The sequence below is a fragment of the Poecilia mexicana genome, unplaced genomic scaffold, assembly GCF_051168715.1.
Source record: "Poecilia mexicana isolate PSO_F unplaced genomic scaffold, ASM5116871v1 scaffold_3, whole genome shotgun sequence".
NCBI lineage: Eukaryota > Metazoa > Chordata > Actinopteri > Cyprinodontiformes > Poeciliidae > Poecilia > Poecilia mexicana.
In genome coordinates this window covers 11,931,021-11,950,196 of record NW_028263372.1, presented here as the reverse complement: position 1 = coordinate 11,950,196, position 19,176 = coordinate 11,931,021, and the positions used below count along the sequence as shown (strand labels likewise).

At 39.4% G+C, this 19,176-nt stretch overlaps 1 protein-coding gene across 1 annotated transcript in view; it reads left to right on the top strand.

The window, feature by feature from the left end:
* Positions 1 to 6,294: 6,294 nt before the first annotated feature.
* Positions 6,295 to 19,176, top strand: part of znf609b (zinc finger protein 609b) — a 94,938-nt gene continuing 82,056 nt past the window's right edge. The window contains exon 1 of the mRNA XM_088004159.1: positions 6,295 to 7,079. The gene's annotated coding sequence lies outside the window, so the exon portion shown is untranslated. The remainder of the gene's footprint in view (positions 7,080 to 19,176) is intronic.

Below are 19,176 nucleotides of genomic sequence, written 5' to 3'. Positions count from 1 at the left end.
AAACTATACATAATTGTAAAAAACTAAGAAATTATTACTTTATTCTGATACTGTTAAGTAAATCCCGGAGTAACAAACCGTCTTAAGAAGCTGCTGAATGTGTAAATGGAAGCCAGCTGTTCTGCTTCTGCCCTCAAAGGTTTGTTAATAAAAATTAGAAGAAAAAGAAACAGCCCAAAACCCAGAAGCATGAAGAAAAAGGAAAACGGCAGAGTAAATATGGTGAACTTTGAAAATTTCATTATGTTCTTCTACTTCAAACTCTTTTTTTTTTTTTTTTGTAATAACATTTTAATGTTTGATTTTATTCTTTTGCTTTGTTTGTTGTTAAAGAGAATTATATTCTTTGTGCATGTCAGGTCTTCTATCACAGTCATTCTTTTTATGTCAGCCTGTGGGACAGACGTTGCTAATTAGCTGCAGTGTTCTGCATTAGCTGATGCAGAACTCTCATCCTTGTGTAAATGAGCTAATACATGAAAAATTAATATAACAAAAAAAGGCTCTCTGACCAGATGAAACTAAAATGTAACTTTTCTTTAGTGTTCATGCAAGCTGGTGTGTACCGTAAAACATGGTGGTGGCAGTATCATGCAACAAAGATGCTTATCTTCCACAGGATCTGAGAGAACGGAGTCAGAGGTGATTGGGAGTGATTGACCTTCCAGCAGGAACTATGCTAAGTATACAGTCATATCTAAACTGGATGGTTTAGATCAAGGGCCAACAGCTGCAAACACCTGAATAAAGCTAATGGCTTATTAATTAAAGTTTGTAGAATGTGATGACATGCTCAGGATGTAATTTATCCTCATTTTAGTGTATATTTAGTTAATATACACTAAAATGTACGGTTATGAAATGGGAAAAGCACTCGCAGTTGCTGCAATCTAAGTTCCCCAATTCTAAAACAGGAGGTTGCAATAAAATGGCCGGATGTTTACACACGGGCGGACTGAACACGTCTTGATGTGAGTTTGCTGAAATCCTCAGTGCTGATAGTATTCATATCCTGTGTTTATCCACCTTCCAGGGCTAAAATAAGTGATAAAAACCAGCAGGGAAGTAGGAAAAAACTCGTTACCTTGTTAAGTTGCGGAGAAAATGATTTAGTCTAGGTCATTCATTGTCCTCTTGTAGCAGCTATGTGAGTGGCACCGTTTATAGCTGCGCGTTATTAAGGGCGTGACCTTGTTGAATGACAGGTGAGTGGCCTGGCTGCGTGACTTGCATAGTATTTGGTGTCATAATTATTACTTACCTGTCACCGCCGGCAAGATGGCAACAAAGAGACGCGTTTATGAGTATGGAAAAAAAAAATCAAAACCAAGAGCGAGCTCGTATGAACTGACTCACATATTTTGATGTTTGTATGCAGCAAACGAAAACCTGGATCTGTGACGATGTTCAGCTGAAGAAGACGAGTATGGAGTGAAAATATAGACGAGGCATAATTGAAGCTGTTAAAGTTTAGTTTCGAGGGCGTGTAAGCGCTCGCGCCATTTGACGGTTAGCTTCCCAGGCAGGTATTTTTTATTTTTCTTATTTTTGGAAAAGTTGACATGAAAATCCGTCCTATATAGCTACAATTTATATGTTACTCGTATATATTTTAAACCGCAGTAAACCGTAGACCTAATCAAAAGGCCCTTTACTGTAAGAGAAAAGCGAATTCATGTTACGGAACTTGCAAATCCTACATTTCACATTTCTTTTCTAAAACATGTTAACTTAATGGGTTTTATTCGTGGTTAAATATAAAGTTCACATTATCTCCAGCTGGAAAAAAGAGAGAGAAAAGATTACTCCCTGTGGAAACACTCAAAGAAAATATCCCATAAAACTAGAATTTCCCTAGGCTTGAGGACGTTGATTTTTTATTTTTTTTCCATTTTGGTTTTGAAAGTGCAGATTTATTTCTTACACTGTGTTATATTTTTGCTCTGACTACTATAACTCTGACCAGTTGTGTTTACGTGAGGGGGCAGAGTACTAAAAGTTTACTAGTGCTAAAACCAGTTCTTGACTGATTTTGTGGAAAAACTGCCAACGAGCTAGTTTTACTTTTCACCGCCAGAGCGCCATCATGAACATGGAGCCAGGTCGTTACATCACTTAAAATATCTCTTTCACAAGTCTCATCCTCCCTCTGTTGCATTCTGCATTTCTCTAGACTCTCAAAGTGCAGAGAGACAGCAAATTCCTGTAATTGTCTTGTTATCACTTCAGATTGATGGCTTACTCTCTCACCAGTCTAATTTATAAATGTTGTTTTAAACAGTCTGCATCTCTAATAGTCTGTGCTCTGCAGACTGGCATTTCCCGTCTGATTGGTATTTCTTTAAAAGAATATCTGCAAATGGGACTTAAACACAGTGTTTTAAGCAGGATTTATAGACACCACTTTGTGACATAAGAATGTTTATAAGTTGGACAACACATATATATATATATATATATATATATATATCTCCTTAAATGGTGGTGAAAATAACTTTGTGCACTTTACTGAAGGGTTAACATTAACAAAAAGTGGGAAAATGAGAGATAGCTAGTGGTATTTATTTATTTATGTGAAAGCTTTGTTTTCATAGTTTTGTCTCAAATTATGCTGATCAAAAAAAAAGAAAATTAGTTTGAAGAAGTCTACAACCTTGATCAAAACATTACAGTTTCATCGTATCACCTTAATGATAAGATGAAACTTAGCTATTAAAAGAGGCAGTACCATGTTCTTTTCAGACACGTGTGCCATTTCATAGCACGATCAAGTAACTGTTTTACCTTCAGTTGTTAGAAATGCTGCACATATCAAAACATAACTTAAAAGAAATCTGACTTCCTAATTTGACGCCTTGAAATTGGACCTCTGTCTCTTTAAGAAGCTCCTGCTTTCAGCTTGTCGTCACAACAGTGCCTCTCAGTTAACGGTCGTTCTTAGGAGCATTACAGTGAGAAGTAATTTGTATGATAAGCTCAGCATACATGCATTTCCACCAGGTGTTTGCTAATTCCAGCTGCCGCTAGTCTGGAGGAGCTTAGTGGAGAGATATGGAGGAGAGGTGCTCTGTCAGATGGATTTGTGGAAATAGGTGGCGCTTTGTGAGAGCAAACGTTTTTGGCACCCTCGAATGGTTGCCACGGGAGATTCAAGGATTTCTCAAACGTGCATGGAGAGAATCAGAGCGATGCTCCAGCTATGTTTTTGACGAGGGAACAACATTCTAACATGATGACATCATGTGAAGCTCAAAAAAGCTCACCATACTACCCCAAGCATTTATCTTGTATGCCATTGCTCCTGCTAATGAAACATGACGCATTGATTATTAGTCATTTATTGCCATTTAGATTTTATTTCACTGACTGAAGCAAAAACATTACGTAGATGTCAAATGCTTTTCGACATTCATGCACAACAAGTACAACAAGCTAATAATAGCCCATTAATTAGTCAGGCAAGCTGCAGACATACTCCAGACATACTTGTATTCTTGTAGCTAAAAAGTGTTGCAGTTCTGAAGCTTTAACTTTTTTAAACCATCTTATGCATTCAAAGCTTTCAAAGCTTTATAGTTGTTGATTTTCTTAAAACTCACCTCTAGTAAACAGGTTATTTGCTGTGGCCCAGTTATTATCTTTTTTTTTTTTTTTTTTTGGTACCAAAGCCATTGGAACCAGATTGGTGGAAAATCACATGTAATGAACAATCAGTGTAATGTCAGATGGCTCACACACCAGAGCCTGGACCTGCTTCCCGGTTCATAACGCCGACAAAAGGCTTAACCTAACTTTACCGAGAAGAACATAGACGTGCTGACATCACATGCCATGTTTCTGCAGTTGCAAGGAGCAGAAAATGACAGCTCTGGTGACTAAATTTCACCTCAGACAAAAACAAGTTAATCCTGCGGTGGAGTAGGAGGAATAAATTTAAGGTCAGGCAGAATACGGCGGAACACTTTAGTCTGAACCGCAGCAGTTAAGTTCCTGAAACGACGCACTCTTAACTCACGTCTTCAGTGCTCTACATCTAGTCTAGGAAAAGGAGGATGTTTTTTTTCTTTCCCCCTGCTGTCTACGAACATGCTTTGAGACCGTTACTTGACACATTTTTTATTTTTTTATTTTTTTTTTTCAAAAGTACTCGAGATTAAGTCTCTTTCAGATGGGCTTCAAGGTTTTACAGTCTCTTTTATGGAGTAATGGAAAGAAGATCACATGAAGCGAGCCAACCCCTCTGTGATTCCACATGGCTGGCTGATTAGCCCCCTTTTTTTTTTTTTCACTGATGGAAAACACATGGCGTCCATGCAGCTTGTTCATTTCAGGTTTTAGATGGCATGACGCTCATGCTCGGTTTTGGAGCCGCAGCCTTGAAGGGCAGCCATCATCAGATTTCTGTCCCCTTTTGGTCCCCGCCGGCCACTGACTGTTATTTAGCCTGCCAATGGAGGCTGGCTGTTCCCTTGGGAAAGCCAGAGTGTGCCTGCCAGCAGGAATGCATCGAAGGCAATAGAGGAAGATGGAGGATGGCGAGTAGCCGCTGCTGCTGCTGCTGCTGCCGCTGCCTCCGCTGCTGCTGTGTCTCCCTCTGTGTGAAAATGAGTCCATTAATTCAGCCCCCTCCCCTTCCTCTCCCGGAGCCCTCCCTGCGCCTGTTGTCTCTGTTTGTTAGCGAGATGATTCCTTCTGTCATGTCAAAGGCAACATTATCATATCCTTGTTGCCAGGGAAACCGGCGCCGAGCAAGACAACGACTTAAAGCCGTTTGCAGCGTTTGAAGCTCGTAAACATGAAAGGTTATCTGTAGAGCTATGAGAGCTGAAACTGTGACAGATCTGGAAGGATCTTATTGTTGGCGTGATGTTTTATGACTCGTGCGCCCCCCCCCAGCAGCCTCCTACCCGTACTCCCCTTTGGTTGTTTGCTAAAAGATTTATTTTGCTGGAACTGAGAACACGGCTAAATTCAGATAGGACTGTAACGCGTCCAGTTTGTTTTATCAAGTTCTGACCTCGGCATTGATTTCCGTTGTGTAGTCAAAGTTTCAGACACCTTCCACGTGTCGTTCTAGTTATTCATCTCCAAATCAAACGGGATGACATCCATCAGGCTTCCTAATAAAACATAAGAACTTTCAAAATCTTTAACCTGCCTTATCTTTTTTGTTGGTCTTGTCTTTTTTTGTTTGTTTTTTAATTCGGACCCATTGATGAGAGAAGCAGGATGATGAATTTGTCGTTTCCCTGCCTCCAGCGTGACACTCAATTTATCATTATGATATAAGTTCTTCACTCCAATGGGCTGCTTTAACTTGCATGGAAAAGGTCAACAAGAGCAATGTTTTAATTAAAACACCTAACAGCCGACTACTGGCAAAGAAATCCCTATATTCATCCGTGTGCATACAGATTAGCAGCCAGTAACACCTGCTGATAATCTACTAGTTTTTGCCAGTTTAAATATTTCAAAGGCTCATAATGTCATATCTTAAGTTATAAGTGCCCTTCTGATTTTTCATTTTTATTTTTACAGTGTACTATGTGTGTATTATATAAATCTCATGCTAAAGTGGTTCCTTGTGTCAAACAAGGTACCTTTTTTTCTTTTTATTCTTGAGCACCTGCACCCCCTAAAATTTCTATGCACGACTCTGTTATTGGTGTAAAATGGAAAAAAGTACTATTTAAATAAACTACAGCTGATAATGATATGCTATATGGACAATAAGCAATACTTTGGGTGTTTTTATTGATTTTGCTCATCAAATAGGTATGAAGTAGACATAATATTCTTTCATCAACATGTAGCACCCATTTCCTTTAATTTGGTTCCAGGTGTTAATTTGAGAATTGAATGATGTGCCAAATCTTTTGAAGAATATTCCTGCATATATAAATGTCTAATTTCATTTTTTGGAGGAATATTTAATGAACAAATCACCGAGTGAAAGAACAGCCAACAGGTCAGCATCATAATAGCTAATAATAAAATAACTTGCTACACTAACTCTATTATATAGCAGTAAACAAACTATGTTGCATCCATCTAGCCATCACATATCCATTTATTGCTGCTGGTAGTTAAGTATTTTGATTATTTATGGAAATCAGAATTTGACCGGTCAGTGGCAATCAAGGAAAAATGGGCATTAATGTTTATGTGCCACAGTCTCTAGTTTAATAGGCTTAATCAAGTGATGTCAGTCAGTTTTGTGACATTTTATCTAATGTTTGTGATTGTTGTTCCAAATACATAGGGTAAAAAAAAAACAACATACAACTTTCACGCTGAGTGACATTGTTGACCTTGTGGGTCAGAGGTATGAAACAAATTCAAAACTGAGGATTGAGGCAACTTGAACTTGTGACCCCAGTACTTCTAAAAGCCCACCTCCATCCCCCAGACACCACCACACAAACGCCTCTGTGTGTGTCAACTCATGGTTGCTGCTGCTCGGATCAAATGGTGGACGTTTCCCCATTGAAAAACCGGCTCGTCAAATCGCAGTCCGGTTGATCCAGTTCCACCTTTTCCTTTCGCTCCGAGGAGCTGTGGAGAGAGTGTAACAGTTCAATCCGACTTTCCTCTCCTGGGTTTCCTAGTCGCTCCCGCTGCTGCTGCTGCTGCTTGCCTGCTGCTTGACTACATTGTATCGGTTCCCACACGAAGAAGCAAACGCGATGCTCTCTTTCACAAACGGGCGAACACGGAGGAATTAACCTGGATGGAAAGCCGTTCACTGTGGAATTCATTTGCAGAAGGCTGCGACCGAAGAACCGCTTCGCTTGGGGCTCGGGAAGGCAGCGGTGAAAATGCGCCTGGGACTCGGCTGTTTTCGCTGTGGACGGTGTCTCGAAGTGTGATGGCAGAAGTCCAGTGAATCGCTGGCCTCCCCTCCTCTCTTGTGTTGGGTGTCTGGGGGAGTGCGCTGCCACTGGTTTCTACTAGAGCTTCAGATTGTATTTAGAGGTTTTACTGCAACTCAGTCGCCTGCACGTTGATTTATTCTTTACACGGAGCGCACACCGCCATGGACGGAGAGCGGTTTGGAATAGGATTGTTTAGTTAAGTCGGTAAGTTTGTCCCATTTTTAAACCTTTTCTGTCATTGTTAACATTGCTACGACTCGTTAGCCATTTAACGTTAGAAGGCTAGCTGGAACACAGCATGCAGCAGCTAGCCAGGGCTGACTGCACTCTGAGCTCATTGTGTTACTGTGCCAGCCTGCTAACCTTACTCTCACGGTAGTTAGCTCATTACGCCAAGCTAACTCAGTTCTGCTTGCTTTTTAGGCTTTCAGCTGTCCTGGAAATAGCTGAAATGAGCTGCTACATTTGGGTAACTGCTAACTACATTTCTTTAGCTGGGGGAGCTACAGTCAGTTATCCCCCCTCTGGGGACAATAACGTTTATTAACTGTAAAAAAGAAAAAAAACACATGTCTGAGTGCACTCATGTTGCTCCTTTAGGTGTGTGGAAACACTGTTGTGGTGAAACATTAGCAGGACAGAGTAAGAACCGTGGGACCCCAGGGGGTCCTGAGTGGAATGGACCCACAGAAAAACTGAAAATGAAAGGCTTCATATACTCTCTCCACATGTTTCCTTTCTTTAACTGGGCCAGCTGTAAGAGCAGTGTGAACATGGGTTCCTTCTGGCATTGGTTATGTCTTCAAATAAAGTCTTTATTGATGAAACTTTAAATGCCACAAAATGGTGGCTAGCGGTTAAATAAATGCATTTGGACATGTAGGACAATCTTCTTTTGGTGATTTGAGTGTTTGGGAGTGGAGGAAGTTAATCACTGTGTTAGAGTTTTGACCTGCTGCATGAACTAAACCACAATAACACCACATCAAAAACTTAAGTAAGCTGCTTTAATATACTTCTATAAGTTCTGTTTAGTCCTTCACCCAGGCTGTCACCCATTTCATATCTATATTTCTCTGTTTTGTCACTTACCAGTTGTTCTTGTCAAACCTTTGCAGACTGCTTTATTTACTTGTAATGATGCATGGAGGTAGGTTTTTTGTTGTTGTTGTTCTGATGCCCATTTTGGACTGCTTGAGTTGACCCTGAAATTTGATCATTTGGGGGTTTTGATTTGAGCACAAAAAGTCTAACCCACCTCTGGCTGGTAGATATTGTTTATTGGTGTCACATTCCTACTTCTTGCTTGCAGAGGAGTGAAGGACATTATTTTAAATTGGCAGTCGTCAAAGCCAGTACAAGATGTCTCCCTATGGGGTAGGAATTGACACATGGTTGGTACAAAACATCCTGCAGGAAGTGGGTTCAGTTCACACCCCCAAACGTTGAGCATGAAACAACCAGGACTAAATAATACCATATTAACACCTCAAATGCTGTTTATTTCCAAATAAGATTTCTGTTTGTATTATTTGGAGAGGATATAATGGCGTACTGTGTTTATGGCCTCTAGTTCGGTTCTCTCCTCCACCAGTTTCTACCCCATTTCAAACCCACACACCGCCATTTTGTACATGACCTTTGGCATGAGTAATGGTTTAAATGACCTCTAGTTATTAGACATTGTTTATTGAAGTCACATAAGATAAGAGTTGATAACAAATTACTTAGTCAGCGGTCGCTAAAACACGAAAGAAAACGTCTCTAGTGTGAGTATGAATTGACAAGCCCAGTAGGCTTTTTATAACAAAATAATAACTAATTGTACCCAAAAAAGTTGGACAGGAAATTATGGATTCTGTAAAAAGTTTAAAATGGGAAAGGGACTAAATAACCAGACCCTAATTACAACACAATAAAGTCTGGTCAACACAGAAGTTGAGTTTAATCTTTGGTTTTGTTTTTTTTCCCTTTTAAATATAACGTTGTTTGCACAGGTTCTTGGTGAATTTATCTATTTGCTATTTTGAGATATTAGTTTTCCATATGCTTATTGTATCCATGTGTTCCCATTTTGTAACTGTAAACAAAACATGTCTTAACTATGTAATTGCCTAATATTTATGCATCAACTTATTTCTCCCATATCTCTGTTTCTTAATTATATTTATAATGAAGAATCATGAAAATGGTCAAATCTTAGGTATGTCTGAATTTTTTTTTGTTACATTATTGAAAACCTTATTGTTTTCACTGTTACATGTTAAATGATGGAAATATGATTTACTCTCACTGATGAAACCAAAATAACGGACCTCTTATTGGAACATGTTTCCCCTCAGTGTACTATAAGCCTGGCGGGCCACCAGGCTTTATTTACCTCTCCACCAAGCTTAGCGTTGTTTGTTTTAAATAAGGTGCTTTTTACACCAGAGACAGCAAAGACGGATTAAGCTAGGTTTATAGTTGAACGTGAGGGGGCTCGCACCAATTGTGCCGTCCTGTCACCACCCTGTTGCCCTCACACACTCTTACCAATTTATGATGCCTGCTTTTGTATCTCTGAATTGTTGTAACTAGCAACATTTTTTGGCACACTGGTGGACTCCCCTAGCATCCCTTTCACTGGGCTTAGCAGGTTTTCTGTGGGAAACTCTGTAGTAGATATTATCTACTGAACTCCCATTACCTGACTTCCTTGAAATAGAGTTAGAAAGAGTATTCAAAACAATTGTATAATCAAAAAGGGTATGAAATAAACTCTGTTTTTTGTTTTGTTTTTTTTTGCTGCCTGACACAGTAAAAAAAAAAAAAAAAAAAAAATTGCAAGACTGCAAAACTATTAAATGACTGTTTTCAAGAAATGTCTTCATAAAAAGATCCGTAAAACGTTTGAAATGCCTGCCGTAAAAGAAGAGCCATCACTTAGCCAAGGAGTTTCATCATACACTCCAGCCATTCATGGAGAACACAAAGTGTGAAAGTGTATTTTTTTTTCTGTTTGAATGAGTGGTTTCTTGTTTGTGTATATAAATCCACAAGCTCCCAAAGCAATAAAAGGAACGTTGAGAAGTTTAATTGTTCTCGCTGAGCTCGCTGCATTGTTGGCTAATAACATAATTACACACGGCTATATGTTTAGTCTGTTGGCTGGTCCTGCTGGACCAAAAAAAAACGTAAAAGAATTGTTCACACCCTGTCATCCTGTGTCACGCAGAGCTGATGTGCGGCGAGCGTTTAACCAGTCTTGGTAACACATTGGCAGAACTTGGCAAAGCAGTCAGTCAGCACCAGACCCGCGGTTTAGTTTTAGCGTTCGCTTTTTTTTTTTTTTTTTTTCCTTTTTTCTTTTTTTGCGGAGATCAGAATTTGTGTCGTTCAGAAAACAATTTTCTGCGTCATACAGGAAACGCCGCCTCAGTAGAGATCCACACACGGCTTTAAGAACATAAAAAGCATAAATAATTGATAAATCTGAGATCTCTCAACTGCAAAGTGCAGAGCATATCAATTGCAGTGAGTCATCTGACCAAATAAACAGCTTTTAGTGTGAAGAGCAACACAACAGCTTTACAGGAATGAGTGTCATTTAGTAGTTGTACCTGTAATGATTAAAGCTGTTTGCAGAAGCTTTAGGAGTGGTTAATCTGTATGCGTTCTTTACCAACTTGTCTGTCATTGATTTTCTACTTACAAGGGTGCTTTATCTTCAGATTTATTACGCATTCCTCCTCTCTTGTCATACTAGAATCAATACGAAAGATGGTAATATCCCAACATGAGGCCCAGAGGATTTGCCCTAAAATTGAATTCATTCATGTAGAAGGTCTGGTGCTTCCCGTTGGCTGTGGCTCATCATATTTTTGTCAGCCTCCAGAGAGCAGCTTTGTTTTTATCCGACTATCTTTTCAATTTCTGTTCAGCAGATATTTTTTTATTTTTTTTATTTATTTTTTTTAGAAGTAATGTGTGCTCGTCGTGACGAAGGTGTTGGGGAGCTTTGCTTTTGTAGTAATTTGCCAGACACATTTTTATGACTCAACAGAGCCATCAGATGTGAGGAGAAATTTAGCACTCGGTGTCGAATGCAAGCGACGCAACTCGAGCGAATCCCCGTCTTATTCGACAGTTTAACGTTGGCGACAAACAAGCTGTTGGGAACTGAATGTAAAAGTGATGGCATAATGACTTTCTGCCTTTTTCTCAGTTGCCTTTTCAAAAGTCTTCGCTCATGAAATATACATTTCCTCAAATGTGGAATTTCCCTCCACAACTTGCTCAGCGGTGATTTTTTTGCAGTACAGAACCTGTTCTGCGTTGGGTTGGATATCAAAATAAAAACACAGTGGAACAAGGGAGTTTAACCATGTTTGTTTAGAGGTCTGAGGCATTAGATTAGTCCAGGACAGGAGGATTATGTTGGCTTTGTAAGGCTGCCATCATCTCATGGCCACACACCAACTAAAGGCAAGCTAAGGAAGGATTTGGCTTGTGCACACTAATTTAGATGGACTTTCAAATACCTTCAGGGATGTTAAAAGCTCTTTAAATAAGGGAATTGATGCAAAAAGCTACAACCTTTTTGCCTTTGTGTTTATAAAATTGCTGTCGTTAGTAAATGTCAAGATGCATAATTCAGTTGGTGTTTATATACAGGGCTTGTTTTTTTTTTTTTTTTTTTTTTTTTTTTTACAAGCATGCAATGTTCAGGGTGAAGGTAAAAGTTTCTCACCGTTAATTCATATTTGATCTCTTCAGTGTCCAAAGGAAGTTTATTACCCAGCATTTTTATGTTAGTTGTTAAACTTTGTGCTAAACAAGAATTCTTTCTTAATTTATGTCTATTTATTGCTTTACTGCATATTTTTTATCAAAATAAATACAGTTGAGTTTGGTGGAGATGGAGTAAAAATTTTATCTATGATTGGGAATGGTAGAGTTTTAGGCTAATCAGCCCTGACGGGTTGAACATTTCGATCCGGTATTTTCCCAGTCAGTTGGTGTAGCTTTAAGGTCGCCATGCCAACATACAATTCGTTATGAAAGTTGAATCTAAGTTGGCTGTTTCTGTGAGGCTTTTAAAAATAACAGCTATTTAAAAGTAATGCAGACAACATTTTGTAAATTTGAGTTCAGGCAAAAATCTAAATTATTCATCTCATACATTTAGGGCTGAAACGATTCCTCGAATGATTCGAGTACCTCGATTACTAAAATTCCTCGAGGAAAATTTACCTGCCTCGAAGCTTCGTTAATTTGTGTTTTATTAGTTAGCGCACCGTGTTCCGGCCGGGACTTCATTTGCGTTGCGCGGAGCTCTCACTTCCGCCTCTGAGTTGTTGACAAAAGCTAAGTCTCAGCGGCATAAAGTCCAATCTTCAAGATTGGCCCGTGGGGATTTTATTGATTGATGATAATGCCCGACTTTTTATCGTTTTTGGGGAACCAATAAGCATCCTTAAAATGACTGGGGGAATGCCTGGAGTACGGCAGCATTTCTCCTCCGGGGCTGCTGGTTGAAAGCGAACGGCGGGAAGAGCGCTGAGGTGAGCGGATAGCCTGAACAGGGCGGGCGGCTGAGTAGCTGATGCTTACCGTGTAAATGTAGCTTTACCGACGAACCGCACAATAAATTTCATATCCCGGTCAGAAGAAACGGGTGGCGGAGCGCATCGTACATGGCTGGTAGATGAGTTTCTGAGTGTGACCAGTGAAGGTGTCGTAAATATCCCGTATTGCTTCCCCCCGTGTTCGTCCCCCGGTCTAACGGTTCGTCAGTCCACTGGTCTATTTCCTCCCCTCCACCCCATCTTACGTTCGTTCATTCGCCCTCTCCTCCCACTCCAGGCGGCATTTCCCGTATTTTCAAACCCAAAGCGTGACAGGTTAGGTGGCAAGGTGAGTTTAATTAATCTATTAAACTCACTGAAGATGAATACATAAACTAAAAGCTGGATTGTAGACATTTTTTATAAGCATATTTGTGAGCCTGCCTCTTTGTTATTAAATTCAATATAATTTCAGATTTTTCTATAACTTTTCTTCTGGTTAACTTAGAAAGTGAGCTATTATTGTTACAGGTTAGTTTTCTAAACTACAAAAAAGCAACTGTTAGGGATGCTCAAATATGAAAAATTGGACTGATATTGATATCTGATAGTAACACCGGTATTATGCCAGATTTACCAATATTTCATTTTATATTTTTTTTTATCCGATTACTCGATTAATCGTAAGAATAATCGATAGATTACTCGATTACTAAAATATTCGTTTACAACAGCCCTACATACATTTTTAACCTGCTCGTTGTGATTATTTGAATAGCTAAAATTCACAAATTCTTGAAACGCTTTTACTTTCCTATTTTAATATTTCAAACTCCGAATATACAGACGAAGCCATCTTTGCGCTACCACAAGAGCTAGCACAGACAGTCTATGTGCTAGCTCTTATCTTTGCTCTTAGGGTTACAGCCAATCAGCGAAAGGGAAAATGCATGCTGTTTCTGGATTGGCTGTTTAGCAAACTCCAGCCAATAACGCAACAGCTAACCTAGCATTTCATCTTTCAACGCTGGATTTGTGTTCTGATGTTTTAAATGTTTTAGATATCCGCAAATAGACACATTTTCTGCAATAAATTAGTAATAAACAAATACACAAATTCTACTACTATACTTGAAGGAAAAATGGTTGCAGAAATTTTAGTGATGGTACAGATCTACAGGCTAAATGCAGTTCGGTTTAGTGTCTTTACAACCTATCGTCTGCCCACTACAGCATTGAGCTCGAGACAAACGCTTCAGCAGAGAAAAGTAAGAATAAGAACTGTTCTTTTAATTTAGCTAATCTTCACATCTTATTCCATGTTGTTGTTGAGTGGGGCAGTTTTAAATCCTCCGTTCTTTTTTTCCCCTGTGCCTACCATTTTGCGGCCGTACAGTATGTGGCCATGAAGCTGTAAAGGAATATGCAACTCTGCAGTCGTTTCTGCAGCATTGATTAGATTTCTAATTTGTGAATTGCCAGTTACAGCAGAAAAAAGAACACTGAGTGCTTGTTGCACAGTTGCTGCTTTTGCCATAAAACTGGTGATCCATCTTTTCCTGGGATGAGAGCCCAGGTTAGATTCAGCTCTTCCCCCCACACTGGCTATAAAGATATTGTCTTTTATAGCCTGTGTGCACAGTGTTTAGTGCAGCAGAAACGCTGCCTCATTTGCTTTTTGGTTTTTAAGTATCGCGCCGTGTGTGTTCTTAGAAAGAAAAGCCAATTCAAGTTGGTTGTTTCCCCCCCCCCCCTTTTTGTTGTCGTCGTCGTTGCCGCGTTAATCGCTTTAGCATGTCTAAAACGCCACTGCTTTCAATACCGTCTTCATTCATCCTCTCATAAGCAACATGACCTCATTACTCAGCTGTGCTTCACTTGATTCTGACACTGATTATCTTCTTCCCTGCAACTCGCATATGGTAATTTTTCATCTCCACTTAATTAATTGAATATTCCACTTAAACGATTGTTGCAGAAAGCTGTTTAGTTTGTTGAAAGAAAGCAGTTTAGTGTCCTCTCAGATTCGGGAGGAAAATGTCACAGCACTTTTATAAAGATGTTTTTTTATTTTATTTTGGCGTGTGTGTGTGTCGAGCTTAGTGTAGAGCATGAAAAGGGCTTTGAAGACGTGATGTGCGGGAATGCCTCAGAGCACATCAATACTGTAGCACGGTGGCAGCGTGTGGGAGGATCTGTCCCTGTCGCCCTAATCATAGCGCAGAATCCACTGTCATCTGCCGAATCAAAGAATCTAAAAAAAAAAAATAACGCTTGGTTCTCAGATGACACCAGCCTCACTTGTGATATTGATGAGTAAATTAGAGAACATCCGCAAATTACATAGTCGCAGCACAGTAAAGCAAGGAAGGAGGTTTAGCTAGAACTTGAATTCCTCTGGAAAAATAAGGTCTGTTTTTAGTAAAAATCTGTTTAGGAAATCATCTCACTAGCAGCACATGTTGAAGCAAATGCTTTATGGCTTAACGGTTTACCTAAAAAGCTATATTTATCGAAGCAGCTTTTGCCCACGCATGGTTCAGCTAAGGAAGAAAAATGTTCACATCACTAACAAACAAAAGTAGGATAAAATCTGGAGCCATAATTTTGTCATTTATTTCATTTTTGCCATCCATAGCACAGATGTCCCAATCAGGATTTGTTTTGCTCTAAGCACCAACCCGAGTCATTTGGGATTAGGCATGCGCTGATAGCTGAGACCTGGTCGGACGCTACAGTGAAGTTGATCAAATTAACTCTGTATCGGTGTTGCACTTACTCAACAATGATAACAAGAGCACTGAAGTTCTTTCTGCAGCACGTTCTCCGACACTTAACTCGGTTAAGAAAGCTGTTATAATGTTCTGGCTGCATGTCACCTGAAGCAACGCAGTAATACGCACAGAGTAGAATATAGTGTTGCAAGCCAGGCTCAATGGGAGTGGAGTGTAAAACGCATCTGATTGGCTTAAAGCTGCTGTGTGCAACATTTATTAACAATGTTTGTTTTTACATGTTTGAAACTGCCACTAATGTTGTGACAGTTTAACATGAGACGGATAATTTGTGAAGAAATTGAGCTCCTATGCCTTCTAGAGGCACAGAAATGCAGCAGTCCCATTCAGAAACAACCAGTCAGAGCCAGGAGGCGGATCTTAACGCTGTCAATCATGCTTGTCCATGCCCAATGGTGGAGAAACAGTTTAAAGTTACAGGAAATGTGTCTATCTGCCGTCATTGGTTGCTATGCTAACTAGCATGAGTATTCACGACAGACTGTTGTGGGAAGCTAGCTTTAGCCTAGTAGAGAGCAAGGGGGACATTCTGAGAATAGACGTTGCAGGGCTTTGCTTATAATCAGTATCTAAAAAGTTTTCCTGTCTTCGTTTTCTATCTGTAATATTGTAAAAAAAAATGCTAGAGTACTCTGCCAACGACACAACCTAAGCATTGACAAAATAAATGAGGATAACCTTGCACCATTTTTAAACACAAGTGTCTATCTTTGGTATAGAACAAAATATGGAAAACTAATTTTCCTTTTTTTTTTTTTTTTTCGATAAACTGTAATTTTATTGTTTAAGATGATGGATAATTTCTTCCAAAACCAAAGTGAAAGGTGGCACAGTTAGCAGCACTGTTCCCTTGAAGCAACGAGGTACTTCTGGCTTTCAGTCCTTCTGCATGAAGTTAGCATGTTCTCTCTGGGTACTCTGACTTCCTCCCTCTGTCCATATTAAACATTCATCACGAACCTCATATCTAATAAAACTGCAGGAAGTCATCAGTACTTTCCTCTATTCCTCGTTATTCTATCACGCCGATGGAACAGAAACCTTCATTTGGACTAGAAACTCGTGCCATGCTGTGATAAACAGCATCACGCAGTTCCACAGCTGAGGGAAATCAATAGAAAGAACAGTTAATCTCAGGAGTAAAGACCCTTATACAAGCAAATAAAGCAACAGTTCAGAGGGGGGAGGAAAAAAAACCTAATGGATTTGGACAGATCACGCTGCGTAGCTGCGGGGAGTGCATGTTGTTTTCTTTTGGCTTCAGTGCCATTACCATGAAGCTTATTGGCCATGATAAAAACATTTGCAGTGTGGACATTTGTCTAAACAGCTAGAGCAGCAATCTTGTAGCTTTAATGTGAGTGATTTAGACCGCAGTGACTGGTTTGAAAATAACATGCTTGTGTTTCTAGCTCTCTCGGCAACTAACGGCAGATTTGTGCCGATGTGATGATGAGGATTTTGCATGGACGACAATAAAACCTGAAACTGAGCAGCTCTGTCTGTTTCTATTCAGTTTCTCCCTCCCTATCGTGTTGTGATTTAGTTTGAAGACAAAACATTTTTTAATAAAAGGGCTTTGTAATCTTACCAACAGTTAATAAGCCTTGAAAAACGACAACGGAAAAAGTACAAGATGTTCTTTTTGTGAGCTAGCTGCCTTTTTACAGCCAACAGTCTAAATTGTCTACTAAAACTATACCTATAAAGTAGTTCTCAGGTTGTTAGTATTTGCTGGAGAGCGAGAGACCCAACTCTCTCCGGAGGAACGTAAACTCAGCTTCACTGTTTATGGCAGTGAAGAGAAATACTTGGACGATCACGTGTCAAAATATGTCACACTTAAAATGATCCCGTGTCACTGTAACCTGTTTAGAAACGAGATTGGATGTTGACACAAACAGGACGAGCGCCACGTCTCAGAGGCAACCTGTTGGCTTTGAATCTCAACTCGACAAGCAGATTGACGCCGGAGAAACTGAGAGCAGGCAGACCTTTAGAACGGGGGAAGTTGATGGAAGATGTGACGGATAAGAGTTTGTTTATACTAGCGACAGTCGGAGGACAAAGCAAGCAAATCTGTGCTTTCTTAGTGTTCTGGGTCATAGTGCGACTGTGCACTCAGAGCTGGATTTCCGTTTTATGGTGGGGTGGGTGTTGTGCATCTCCTTGTAATGGATGACACGGTGGTCACGGTGGCAGCAGTTGTTTAAACAGGGCCGTCGGATGTCTGAATAAGGTAAATATGTTTAAGCAAACATGCGGTGTTGCCCTTAGTGACGCAGGCTAATTGTACTTTATAACCATTTTGCAGCTCCAGGTGTTTCTGACTCCATTTGTTCAAAGTAGAAAGTTCAGAGGTGACGAATGAAAGTTCAGGCTAAGCAAACATCCACTGCCAATGAGCTGTTACAATGCTAAATTGACTGCACTTATATAGTCCTTAATTCAAGTTTGCTCTGCTAGTCAGTTACCCATCTGCAGACCAAAATACACACTGATACACATAAAACACAGACCAGTAGATGTGGGGGGGGGTTAAGTGTCTTGCCTGAGGGCACTTAGACATTTAGTGGTGAGCAACAGCCACCTTGGTTCAACCTAAATGTTTCAATTCACACATTGCATCTCAGTACCATCCTCAGATCACCATTCCGTAAACCAAAACTACTTTTTAAGTGGCAAATGCTTTTAATCAGTCTGAATCGTCTCTGGGTTAATTTGTTCATTTGTCAACTTTGAAACCTGATTTTATACCCATTCATTTCTACTTTATTATTTCCATTTTGTAGCTGTATGACGTTTGTTTCTAACCCAGGTACTTAAACCAGTTTATTTTTCACTCTAATTATTTATTTTCATGAATTTTGTCAATAGATATGTATAAAACTGACCAAATTTCTAAAAACTTTGTTTTATTCTATTAACTTATTATGGTTCTGATCCTCTATAAACCCATTTCAATGTGCTAGGATATCTGTACAGCATAAGTACTTATCGAAGCAGGCGTAAGACATCAAACTGCGACACTCTGAAGGAACTTCCTTCTGTAGTCTTCTTCATTTTAGCCGAGATAATGTCAAACAACTGTAATGTCTACATAAATATTTGCTTAGTTTAGATTTCATCCACTTTTCCTCTACGGTCTTAATTTACCTAGATTTTAACCTGACCTTTAGAATCCAATATTACTATCAGTAAACATGAGTATCTGTATTAGGCCTGGATGAAAAGTCAGTTTTATTGATAAAATTTTCTCTTTTTGAAGATTTGATTCTTGGAAAAATTTAATTTCCCCCCCAACCCCACATCAAAGCATTCTTCTATTTTCACAGTTCATAATGCTGTCATCTTGCCCAATCCATCATCTTGTTGGACAAGTGTGTTCTTCTTTTTATTTCTAATTTAATTTCAGGTCAACTCATAGAAGGAATGAATATAAAAGCCTTTTTTCAAACTAGATATTTTCTGTCATTTGTAATCACTTTTTAAGGAAAAAATGTGAGAGGAAGTTGATGGAAATCTGATTTGGTACGAAAGAAAATCTGAAATTGTATTTCTACACCATGCCTCTCAGCCCTAATCTGCTTGTAAATTCTAACATTATAACAGCAGTTCCCAGCATTTCCAAATCCATCATGATTCATAGGTTGAAATCTGCAAAGGATAAAACACAGCAACTCGCCTATTTATGGTTACTTTATGTTGAGCTTTCTTTTTATGCGACGCCATCTTCCTCCAAGTTTAATATTTGACAGCTGGAATACCTCCGTGGTAAATGTTGTCCTATAAAAAGAACTTCTTGGCGATTTTTGTGGCTTCTCTGGTATTGTTGCACACCTCGCTAACACTAAAGCTAGCTAACTTAGCTGAGGTTGTCTTCTTTCACTCAAAACATCTACATGGAAGAGTTTTTAGAGCAACTTGCTGGCAGCTCATTAAAGTAGGTTCACTACT